The 11895-nt window shown below is 43.8% G+C and overlaps 1 protein-coding gene across 1 annotated transcript in view; it reads left to right on the top strand.

Annotated features, from left to right (window-relative positions):
* Nucleotides 1-1881: 1881 nt before the first annotated feature.
* The window catches only part of CDH8 (cadherin 8), a 390892-nt gene continuing 380878 nt past the window's right edge, over nucleotides 1882-11895 (top strand). The window contains exon 1 of the mRNA XM_043437761.1: nucleotides 1882-2637. The gene's annotated coding sequence lies outside the window, so the exon portion shown is untranslated. The remainder of the gene's footprint in view (nucleotides 2638-11895) is intronic.

The raw sequence follows: 11895 nt of genomic DNA, 5'->3' as shown, positions 1-11895 counted from the left end.
GTGGCCATCCTACAAAGCCTGTGTTACAGTCCTCTTCCTGCTAGAAGGCTGTCACTCTGAAGAGGACGTTGAAAGAAAACTATCTTAAGGAGTTAGGTTCTCACCACTGTGACATTGCACCGCATCCTATTAAGAGGGGGTGGAATTGTTAAAGAGGCAAATGCCTTGTCTTTCAGCCTCCCTGATTATTTTAGAAATATCCTTATAGGGCTTTTTAACATTATCCTAATCCTCTTTCACACTGCTTAATCATCCCGGCCTCTCCTAAGAATCAAGAGAAAATTATAGGAAATTCCTACTGCAGTGCTTTGGGTAGAGATGAGCAATATATATATAGAGGGAGCTACCTTGAAATCTAGATGGCCAAAAGTCAGCTAGGACAGTGTATTTAACTGCTCTGAGAATAAACATGGATGATGTGAGTCAGAATAAACTCATTCTAACCCAAGGTAACTAAAGCCATTGGATTCTGACTTTCTTCACTTTGTCATTAAAATAGTTTTATTTTACCATTAAGAAGATGAGATTTGAGGATACTGTTTAGCTGTAACACGCTAGCTTGCTTTTGAGGTGACTTTGTTACTAGGAGCAATTCCCAGGCTTCAGTAACACATAACCTTTGCTTTAATTCTCATAGATGTAAGAAGGTACCCTAAGGAAAGGTTCAGAGCATTTGTTCAAAGTGAAAATGAATGTGAAAATTAAGCATCGTCCAAGATGTGATCTGTTTCTCTCTCCACTTGGGACTGTCCAGTCCAGCGGCAGTTATAATATGACTGAGGCATGACTACTGTTCCTTTTCCCAAGACAAAATTAGCCAATTTCTGAATACCCTGTAAACAGACAGAGTCTGAGACGAGATCAGTTACTTAGTGACTGTCTCGTGGGAAAATACCCCCTGCTTCTCTTCACTTCTCCCTGCTCTGAAATAATTCAGTTTCTTCCCTGTATCAGCTAGTATGTGAAACAGACACTAGACCTATAGTCAGCATTCTTTTCAACATCTCACAATGGGATGGTAGATGCAACAGACACAAAAGTGTCAAATTTGCATAAATATTATAAGCATATTGTGTCTATTTTCTCATTTTCCTCACTCTAATTAATTGAAGTCAGACAGTACAAGCTTTACGGACGGACCTCTTGTCTGGTTCTCCATACCCTTTCTTTCTTCTTCCGTTCCTGACTCTGTTCCGGGGTAGTAAAACCCTTCCTCAAAGTTCAGCTTTAGTGCACAGAGAATGGACTAAGTGTTCTGTAGAGGGGAGTTAAACAAAGGAATAAGGATTAGCTCATAGTAATTTTCACAAATTTTATTAAAAATAGCTGCTTATTTCTACGTATTTGCCTCACTGATGAGAAGAAAAGAAATCTGGACCTCCTGATTCATGATTCCTTCTCTTGCATGGGCTCTCCTCCATGGTGGGCAATTCTCAACGTCTGAGTGGAGTCCATCAAAGGACTCGAAAGCGCATCTCGTGGCGGAAGCAAAGGAGCTAGAAGTCTGAGGCCCGAGAGATTTGCAGGCAAGGGCACATTGAGAAGACCTAGCAGTCTCTCCTTTTATTTCCCAAGCAAGTTCTGCTTTTTTCACACCTACTTACGCGCCCCTTGCGTCTGCCCGTCTGCGCTTCCTCATCCCATCTCCCTGAAGAAGTAAAAACCTGGGGATATGAGGAATGCGCACCACCCAGAGGACCGCGACACAGTGCCTCTAAACCACAGCGTCTGAGCAGCAGGCATTGGTCCCACCGACACCCCATTCGGTCTGCCTGAGGATCTTGGCTTAAAGAGCAGACACGCCGCCCACGCGCACCCCTTTGCCCTGTCGCGTCCTCTTCTTCCCAAGGAAAACAGCCGTGGTTCACTGGGACGCTTTTCAAGATCTCGCTAGCCCCAGAGCTCCGGGAAGACTCAGAGAGAAAGCTCGCGGGTACACTCGTCCGCATCCTTTTGTAGTCTGCCAGCCCTTTTCCCCTGGAGCCTGGCCCTCCGCGGGCCGCGCGCACCGCACGGAAGGGCGCATCTTCCCCGGGTGGCTCCGGAGGCGGAGACGCGCGGGGCGCGCTCGAGAGCGAGGAGCGAAAAGTTGTGCGCCCACTTGGTAGCGGGCGAGAACCGAGGAGCGAGCGCGCCAGAGCGCGGGTGGGGGGAGGAAGGGAGGGGGCGGGGAGGGGGCCCGCTTACACGAATTTCCAAGTGGTAGACCTGCCTCTGCGCTCTGCCCAATGAGATCCGTCAGGGGAGGCACCCGACTCACTTTTCCACATCACTTCACAGTTACATTTGGCAGGCAGGCGGGCTTGCACGCCGGAGCACTCAGCCCAGAATTAGTGGATCTATTTGGAATCTCCCTGCTTCCCCGAAGCTCATCTGCTGTCGCCGGTTCGTGCACGGACGGTAGCGTCCACCCAGCGAAGCTGCACTTTGGGCTGCGGACACTCAGAGCCCGGCGCGCCCGCCCCGCGTCTCCGCACCAAGCCCCGCAGCTCCGAGAGGCATGAACGCCATCCGGAGGCGCCTGCCTAGCGCGCGGGGACCGCTCGCTGTTCACCGCCCTCGGGAGCCGACCTCGAACCCCTCCAGCCATTAGTGAACCAAGAGGCTTGAAATTCGCCCGCGCGGAGCCCCGCAAGAGTGAGTGATCCTCCACCCAAACCCCTCGTTTTAATCCATGCCCCGAGGACCCAGAAGGGACCTTTTTTTTTTTTTTTTTAAAGAATCCCCCTGCCCCTTCCGGCACCCTGCGCGCCTCCTTCCATTCGAATGGTGCATGTGGGTTCGCTGCCCCAGTGTGGGGCTAAGCTGTATCTTCTTTCCTGCTATGCGCAGCTGATGGGATCATCTCAGGGTTTTACCTGACCATTTTTGCAACCTGCTCTGACAGCAGATCCCGGGGAGAAGCAAGCAGGCTGTGCCCTTCCAGCTTTCCTGCCGGGCTCCCTTTCTTGCGGTCGCCTGGCGATCTCGCCGCCTCGCGACACAGGCAGGCGCCGCTGCAGCCGCGCGCCTTCACTGCGGGGTCCGTGCGCTGAATGGGAAGCACCCGCCGCCGGCTGAGAGGCAAGTGCCGGCCGGAGCAGAAAGGAGGCGAAGGGGAGCGGGCTGGTGGTGGTGAGGGTGCCCTCTGGCTGGCTTGCTGCACCGCCCCAATCCCGAGGACACGGGGGGCGACCCCCGCAGTGGGGCAGCGGGCCACGACTCAGCTGCGAGAGCCCCAGCTCACGGCTTTCCCACAAGTGGCTCCTCCAGCCCCGGGAAGCGCGGCGCCGGTTGCAAACTTGCCGGGCTCCCCAGCGGCCCCGCGGCTCTGTGGACGCCGAGATGCGGCCTCGCAGCCCAAGACCCCCAAGCAGTGTCCTCTCTGAGCCCGCCAGACTGTGCTCACAGAGGCCCCCTGAGCTGAGCCGGGGACTCCCTCGGACTCTCTCCAGCGCCGCCAGAGCCCGGAGCCGCGCTTTCTGACAGCTCACTCCTCCCCATCCGCGAACCCTTGGGGGTGGGGGGGCGGGGGGCGGGCTGCGCCCCTCGCGGGACCCGAGGAAAAGCGGATTCTTGTCTGGATTCTGGCAGCGCGTAACAGGTTCATATGGGACTTGATCCCCGTTCTCTCAGGCTCCAGCCAAGCCTGGGAGCCAGTGAAAAGCTGCCGCCGCCAACGAGGATGCCAACAGGTATCCACAGTTTACAGTGCTTTTCCCTCTCCGCAAGACCAGAGCCTTCCCCATCCAATCTGGCAGAAACCTCAAAGTTTCATGATCCCGAGACCCTTCCCCGCAGGCCCAGAGCCGGCGGCACGTCCGGGACGAGCCGTTCATCTCCCCGAGCCGAGATGGCAGCAGTTTGCTTGGGCTGCTACATGTAAGAAATCAAACAACATTAGTTGTTTATTGTTGCAAACGCACATTAGTCAGTGATGGAAAACCACCCTGGCAGCTGCCCACTTCAGCTCCAGTTAAAGGATAGAGCTGATAATCAGGCAAGGGAGAAGGGGTCCTTTCAACTTTACCACCCTTTCCTGAAGATTCCGCAGAGTTTCCTCTCTAAGAGGCAAGATCCGACCATGCCCTTAGCGCGCCGGAGCTGCTCAGCCGATCAGCCGGCTGTTTTTTTTTTTTTTTTTACTGGCTTCACAGTATCTGTGGGCCGAGAATGGGAACTGGGACTCAGGAGAAGGTGCTCTGGCCCTGCCCTCTCGAATGGGTACCACCGCGAAACCCATCGGAGGCACGGGGTAGGGGGCGGGTGGGGCCCCCAGGAAGCACCGGCCCTCTTTACAGCACTCCTGACAGCCATCTCAGCGGTTAACAACCCTCCCTCGGTTGTCACCTCTGGCTTCATTATAGGAGCTTTTCAACTAGAAAACTATGTGCGGGAAGGAGATATTTATGTAAGATTCGAGAGTGGGATTTTCCATCCATTCAACCTGGTCGCTGTACCTCACTGCATGCAAAATGAGCCCTGTCGTTCATGGCAAACACAACTGAAATTTCTGCCTGGCTTTTGCTTTTCATCAGTCGTGTCTGGTTTTGCAGGGGTTTTATCGTGTGTGTGTGTGTGTGTGTGTGTGTGTGTGTGTGTGTGTGTGTGTGTGTAAGAGATTCTTTTAACCAAGAGGCCTTTAGAGGATGTTCTCTGAGGGTTCCTTTTTTTTAATCCCTCAAAGGGAGTTCTCCATAATCACCCTGTCCAGACATGTTTTTCCACTTCCCTGGGCTCTTTGGCTGAAAGAAATTCTAGGGCTCTCCCTCTTATTAAATAATAATACTACTAATAATATTCTGTAAATCTGCTTCAGCAGTTTGGAAGCCCCCCAATTGCATAGTCATTTCATGCTGGAGCAGTCGCAGGATTTTAAATCACCTTTGATATATATATATGTATATATTCCTCCCCCCCCCCCCTCCCCCCCCGGACTCTGAAGAGGGCTTGGAGTTGAGAAAATCTATTCTGAAAACAGAGAGGAGGCTCCGCAGCAGCCCTGGGGATTGTTTCATTCAGGGATGCTCTGTGGCAGTTTGTGCTTTTCATTCTGTTCCCCACGGCATCCACATGGGCACCCAGATATCCCATAGCCATCACAGACAAGCCCGATATTTCAGAGACACTGAATAATGTTCTCTGAGATGTGTCCTGCAATGCTGTCATGCAAACTTTTTAACTGTTGCCCCCTTCAACCTGGATCTTCTGTTTTCCAATTACTATTTAAAAATCAGTTCTTCTGCCTTATAACCTATAGTCTCTTAAAACTCTCAAGACTCCAGATGAAGGAATCTCTCCACCCAAGACACCTAACATATTTTGGCTGCGTTGTGGGTGTCCAAGATATATTTCTTGAGCTCCTGAAGGTGTTAAAAATTTAGCTGAAGAACAGTTTTATAGCAACCCTCGCTGGAGTAGCAGCTCCATTGGTACATGTATCAGCTGGATAAAGAAGGAAGTCTTAACCCTGAAAAAATAACTTTATGTGGGCATTATATGCTGCACTCTGGTCAAGACAATATTCATCTAAAGTTACCGCTTAATTTAGCACTGAACACAGTAGAAGTAGCCAATAGCAGTACGCTCAAAGTTAAAAAACAAACAAACAAACAAAAAACAGCAAAACAATCTGTGAAACATGCTCTGCAGGATGTAGGAGACCACTTGAGAAGGCATTTTGTAAAGGCTGTTATATAAACATAACTCATGATGCAACATTTCTTTGTAAACTGAACAGATTTAAGGTCTGATGCTTCTGGTTAGCGGGGAGCACCTGATTCTTGGAACAAAGCAAGAAAACTCCAAAGAATGAGGGTGTAATGATTCTATTCAGGAAACTGTACCTCAGGGCTTTCCTCTTGCAGATCCTTTCTGTTTATGGGTGAGGAAAAAGGATCAAGCACAGACAGAAAAGTTAGAATCCACACTTGATCGGCAACTGTTCAGAAGTAACTTTGTCATTAGAAGTAACTAATTCTCTAAAGACAGAATTAACACTCTTCATTATTTTTCTATTAAGGTAGTATACCTTACAATTTTATCAACATTCCAATCTGAGCAAAGTTGACATGCACAAAAGAAAGCTTGTCATGGATAAAAGGACATTCAGCTTGTATTGCCAACCATTCTTTCCTACTCCATCAGCAAAGTTTTGTGTCTGACAAATCAAGGAAGAAGCAAAACAGGCTAGCCTTTAAATTATAGATGCAAACTAAGGTCCCAAGACTTTTTCAAAACTATTCTGCTCAATGGTGCTGTCCATACTAGTTCCCGTAATTCTGTATTTTTTACAACATTATTCAGAGAAGCAAGGTGTGGGGGAAATGCAGTTTTTCTGTTTTCAACACTGTTGGCATGCACAGGTGAAATGGACTAACTTTGCTTTTTAGTTTGGGAAAGGCTTCTGCCTTTGGTGTATTGTATACCTCCTACAGAGCATAGAATTAAACCAAGGCTGATCCCTTTGCTCTGTATTAGGTGTTACTTACACACACACACACACACACACACAGAGCTTACTTACAGAAAACCTGAAAATGTCCCTAGATAACGAACTCATTTATTGGTTCAAATAGGAGATTCTTATCCTATTCCCTTTGCCCTTTCATCTGCTTTCAATGATTTGACTTGCCCCCTTAGCTTCTTGGATTCATATATTGACTAGTCTTTTAAAGCAAACACATCTGTCTGTGGTGTGGGAAGAATTTTTTTTTAACAGAATCTCATAAATGTATACTGTGGAACAGAATAACATTTTGATGGTCTGAGGCCATCCACTGATGTCGTGGGGCTTAATTAACCAAAGAGCCATTAGTCTGCTCTGATCTGAATCCCATGCAAAGTTGCTGATGATGTGATGTGTACAATGTATCTCAACTGCCCTGTTGGTTCCTGCCTCTGGAACCTGCCTTCAGATGTAACCAGGAGAAGAAAATTAGTTGAACCTGGCAACTTCAAAAGGTCAGAAAAGAAATAAGTTCAATGGATGCCATTTAGCTGCTTCTCCCATACATTGCTGTGAACGAAATCTCCATCACCTCTTCATGGCAGAGCATCGGGGCCAAAGCTGCTTCCTTTTTCTCTCATGTCCCAAGCTTTTATTGCCTGAGTTTTAAATGTCATGTGCTATTCCCTATCACAAATATCATCCACCTTCTTGACTTTAGAAGTCTTGTTTTTTGTAAAGTTCTATTAGGAGGAGGAAATGCATAGAAGTGATTTTTCTGTATCTCTTTGGACACCATCATAAAAGAATAACACTTGTATTTGGAACCTTCAAACAGTTTCCTTCCCTACCCTGCTTGTCCAAGACAGCTACAAATGCTAGGATGATGGTTGGTTGAGGGTGCAGCATGGAATTAGTGCTCAGTCAACATTGATTTAATGCATTAACAATTAACAACACTGTGCCTTTTTTTTTCTTTTCTAGAATATTTTCAGTAAAGGGGAGGGAGGGATACAAGTATATCTAAAGTCCAATATTGTGACAATCTACCTCAGTTTTCTCTACAGAAATTTCATAAATTGTCCCAAGTTTTTTCTTAGACACAGCTTTTCCCTTTTTTAGGAAGTCATTTTTGTTCATGTTCCACAAAGCATTTATTCCTCCCTCAAAATCACTTTTTAAATGATATGGACTTATGAAAATTCAGAACACTTCTAAGGCTAGACTTGCATCAATAATGTTTTTAAACTCTGTGATGGGAAGTTATATTTTATTGAGAAAAATGCTCTAATTATGGAAGTCTTGCATGTGTAACTCGGTATCTGTACCTTTCCCTTGCAGAGAATTTATTAAAAAAAAAAAACAACAACGAGGAAACTACTTCTTCTTTCCTTCTTTTGCTCCCTCCCTCTCTTCTTTAATTCTTTATTATATATTATATTTGAACAGTTCGCCTCAACCTCATGTGAATTGCAATTCCCAGTCTGTTAGAAGACTCATCTATATTGATTTTAATCAGCAGGATACCTGGCCCTCACAAATACGCAGAGGAAAAAAAAGTTCCATCATAAAGTCCTCATGGATGTATTTACTGATATTTTAAGCAAATGGAATGCATTTCAAAGAAATATTAAATGGAATCTTCTTAATTCTTCTATATCATTAAGTGAAAATGTTATTATACTATATTCATATTCTGTTAGCAGTAGGGACCATGTTTTCCATGCATTGTTTCTTTCTAAATGAATTCATGCATAAAATATGATTAGTTGATTCCTGATGTAACACAAAATAACATAAGTAGATGGGGAATAATATGAATATCATTAAGGAATGCTTTTCTTTCTTATCTATGGAGCCTTATCTCCAAAATATAATGTAAAAATTGCAAGAGCACATTTCTTTCTTTATTAGCCCATTGCTGTTTCAACTTGACAAATGGAATTTAACTTTTCTGTGTCCCAAGTATTGTCATCTTTAAAATGGGGATGCTCAGAAATATGAAAAAAAATAATTCAAATCTATTTTTATTGGAGAAGTGAAACAGGCTTGTCTTTGAATTTCACTAAAATATAGCAACTGAAGGAGGTACACTTATTTTAGAATCTGTATAAGCAATTTAATTTTCAGAGATTATACATTCAAAGTGATATCTAAATATTATTTTTGTCAAATGATTGCTTGCTATCTGTCTACCTACCCATCATCTATGTCCATGTGGACTTCATGGTAAGAGTGCTTGTGGGTGGTTTTTAAGCTTTAATGTCTTTGAAACATGAAAGAATGGAAGTCAGGTGCACTTGTGAGGCTGGTTACTACACAGTATAATCTAATTGGCAGAATCTTGACTTATTGGGCTGGGATACTTGGCTGCATTCCAGTTTCAGTATTATAGACTCTGTGACCCTGATTATGTGTTATATCTGATTCTAACCATTTCCACATTTCTTTTTTTTTTAATTTACTTTTCATTTGGAGGAAAATTGCTTTACAGTGTTGCATTGGTTTCTGTCATACAACAACGCTCTTCCCACATTCTTTAAGCCGGAAGGGAGAGCTTCTAAGTTTTAAACATTATCAGTAGTACTAAACTTTCTTGAAACACATCAAGAATTTGCTCAATATTTTTTGGAAGAAGACACTACCTTAATGCAACCTCTAGTTAGGATTATCTTTTCAACTCCTGTCTGAGAAGTGTTTAGATGTCACCATGTCTTCATCTTTGAATTAATAGGGACTTCCCACTTGAACCATTCTCATGAGAATATACTAGATGACTATGACATACAATGGAATTTTTCTTGTAGGAGAGAAGAGTTTTTCAGTGAGTAGTTACAATTTGAAAGTGAGTAGCTCTGATATGGATGTGTAATTGTACTTTGTCCTTTGCACTATAACCTTTGCCCTTTTAGGGTTAATGGTGATGGGCAATGCCATGTCTTCTTTGGAAAAGAGAGACATGGATGACCCCAGGGTGGGGGAAAGTTAAAAATACCACCCTTTAGTCCTACTATATAACACAGGAATATATACTCAATATCCTATGATAAGCCATAATGGAAAAGAATATGAAAAAGAATATATATGTATAACTGAATCACTTTACTGTACAGCAGAAATTAACACAATGTTATAAATCAACTGTACTTAAATAATTAAAAAAAATACCACCCTTTAGAGGCCTCATGAAACTATTTGAAGACATTAAATGTAAGTTAACTGTGGATAAGAAAAGCTATTTGTGAAATGCTGTTTTACTTATAGCCCACTTGGTTCATGCCATTAAAAAAAAAAAAAAAAGCTGGAAAAAGTTATTTTATTAGCTGTTTACACAGAGCACCAGAATTTTCCCCACTGATGTATCTAGCAAGAAATTGACATCAAATAGTTTTTAAAAAATTAGTCAAGGTTCTTTGTGAAGCAGGTGAAACATTCAATAAATTGTAACTATCATTGTTACATTGACAAAGAGTTTTTACAAAGCTTATCTCATTTAATTTTTTTCACCATCCTTCAAGTCAGTTCCCTCATCTGCCACTATTGAGATAAATTTGCCCTGGTCACTTATCTTAGGAATGATAGGACTGATTCAAAGAGCTTCTGACTCCAGAGTCAATGTTCTCAGCCTCTGTGCCCCTACAGTTCAGCTGTATTAACAAGATTGTTAAGGGTAAGATTGATTTCCTAGTGGTTACTCTGATTTAAAGCCATGTTGGTTTGCAACCTTGGAATTTGTGGAGGGGGTTGGGGGGTGAAATTCAAAGCCGACCCTTATACTTGGAACTCCAGGAGAGACAGAAGAAAAGAGGCAAGCCCCTCCAGATTGGTAGGTGGCAGTTTTAATAAACAAGGGAATGGACCTTACATATGAGGCTGGACTTGGGCAACCACAAGATCTCTGCATCTGCTTGCTGGAATCTTAAGGTTCATTTACATGGAGATGTTCGTGGGGTCCAGTGTCATGTACCATCCAGATGATCTCAATAACACATAACTCTCTCAAGGCTACATCTTTGAAGTGGCTGCTAGTGCAGACACAGTGGGGGGACATGCATTCCAAGGACAGGGAAGGGGAAGGAGCCTGTGATTGCTGGGGTCCAGCGCATGGATGAACCTGGGATCACAGCTCTTGCATGACCTCCCCCAGTGGAGGGCCAGCACAAATTGTTTTCCCTCATTAGGTCTTTGACTGTTTAACTTTGAGCAAGTGATTTAAAGACAGCAAAGGATGTGGCTTCTAAATGGAGAAGGAAGGATTTAGATTACACTAAAAAATGACTTCCTGGCATGACTGTTATAGGCAAGGAAAGTGCGGGGCTTAGATTCATCGTTCTGAGGTGGTTTCAAGACAGTTCTGCCTGAAGAAGATCTGACAGGGTAGATTCAGCTTCAGTATCTTAACTAACCTTATAATTCTAAGAAAGTTCATTAAATAAATTTCTGAGCCTGTAAACACTAGAAAAACAAACTTGACCCTCCTGTCTTTGTTACCCCAGTACTGAGATGTCTATAGCCGGAAAGCTTCTGTGTGAAGGACAGAGTTCTGACTCCATCTTGGGAAAGGATGAGGAGGTATCTGTCTTTGCCATGGTAACCAGTAATTATCAAACTTAAAGAAAACTAAAGCTTCCGGTAGAAAAAAACAATAGTGTGTCAATAATAGCAAAAAGTAGAGCAGATTTGACAGCTATTATTCTGGGTGGAAAACAAGCAAATAATGTGCTTTTGGATAAAGAGACAGTTGGATAAATGTATGATTTGATGCCAAAGAAAGATGTTCAGAAGTGTTGTGGTTGAACGGAGAGATAATCCTCTGTGTGTGTGTGTGTGTAAATGAAAAAAAAAATTAAATTCTGTTCTGCAGAGGGAATTTGGTCAGGGCATTCTGAAGGCTTTAGGAAAGGTGATTCTCCTGCATTATTTATATTTGGACACACATAAGTATTGTTTGTCTCTAGTTCTCCAGGGCCTGGCATGAATTGCACTGGGCCACAGGCTGAATCGCGTACCCTGTGTTGCTGAAATATCACTTTGAATTCAATGTGCATTTACCTGTTTTGAAGCAGCCTGCTAATGTCTCTAAATTCAAGGTCAGAAACATTTTTAATAGAAACTCTCTGGTCTTGTGTGTCATTTTTGCTTCCATGAAATATTGTGGCCACTAAGCCCAGTGGATAATAAAAGCATAATTTCCTGTCAACCACAATAATCTGCAGAATTGAATTCTGAAGTGTCGGTAAAAGCCCGTTTTTATTTTAGGCTTCAGAGTGTGGCCCGTCGTTGGGATCTGCAATCTATGTTGTTTACCAAGTCAATGGTGCAATAATATTTTTGCATAATGACTTATCTGAAAAATTTTTTTTAACCTAAAAAAAAAAAAAAAGTTCAAGTCAGTGGGGTCAGACTAGGCTGTAATTAAAGCTATCTCCAAAATGTAAGTGTGAATGAAAAGCAGGATTGTAAGTATC

This window comes from Cervus canadensis, chromosome 18, assembly GCF_019320065.1.
Source record: "Cervus canadensis isolate Bull #8, Minnesota chromosome 18, ASM1932006v1, whole genome shotgun sequence".
In the NCBI taxonomy this organism is placed as follows: domain Eukaryota; kingdom Metazoa; phylum Chordata; class Mammalia; order Artiodactyla; family Cervidae; genus Cervus; species Cervus canadensis.
Note: the sequence above shows the minus strand (reverse complement) of the source record. Positions and strands in the feature narration are given on the sequence as shown.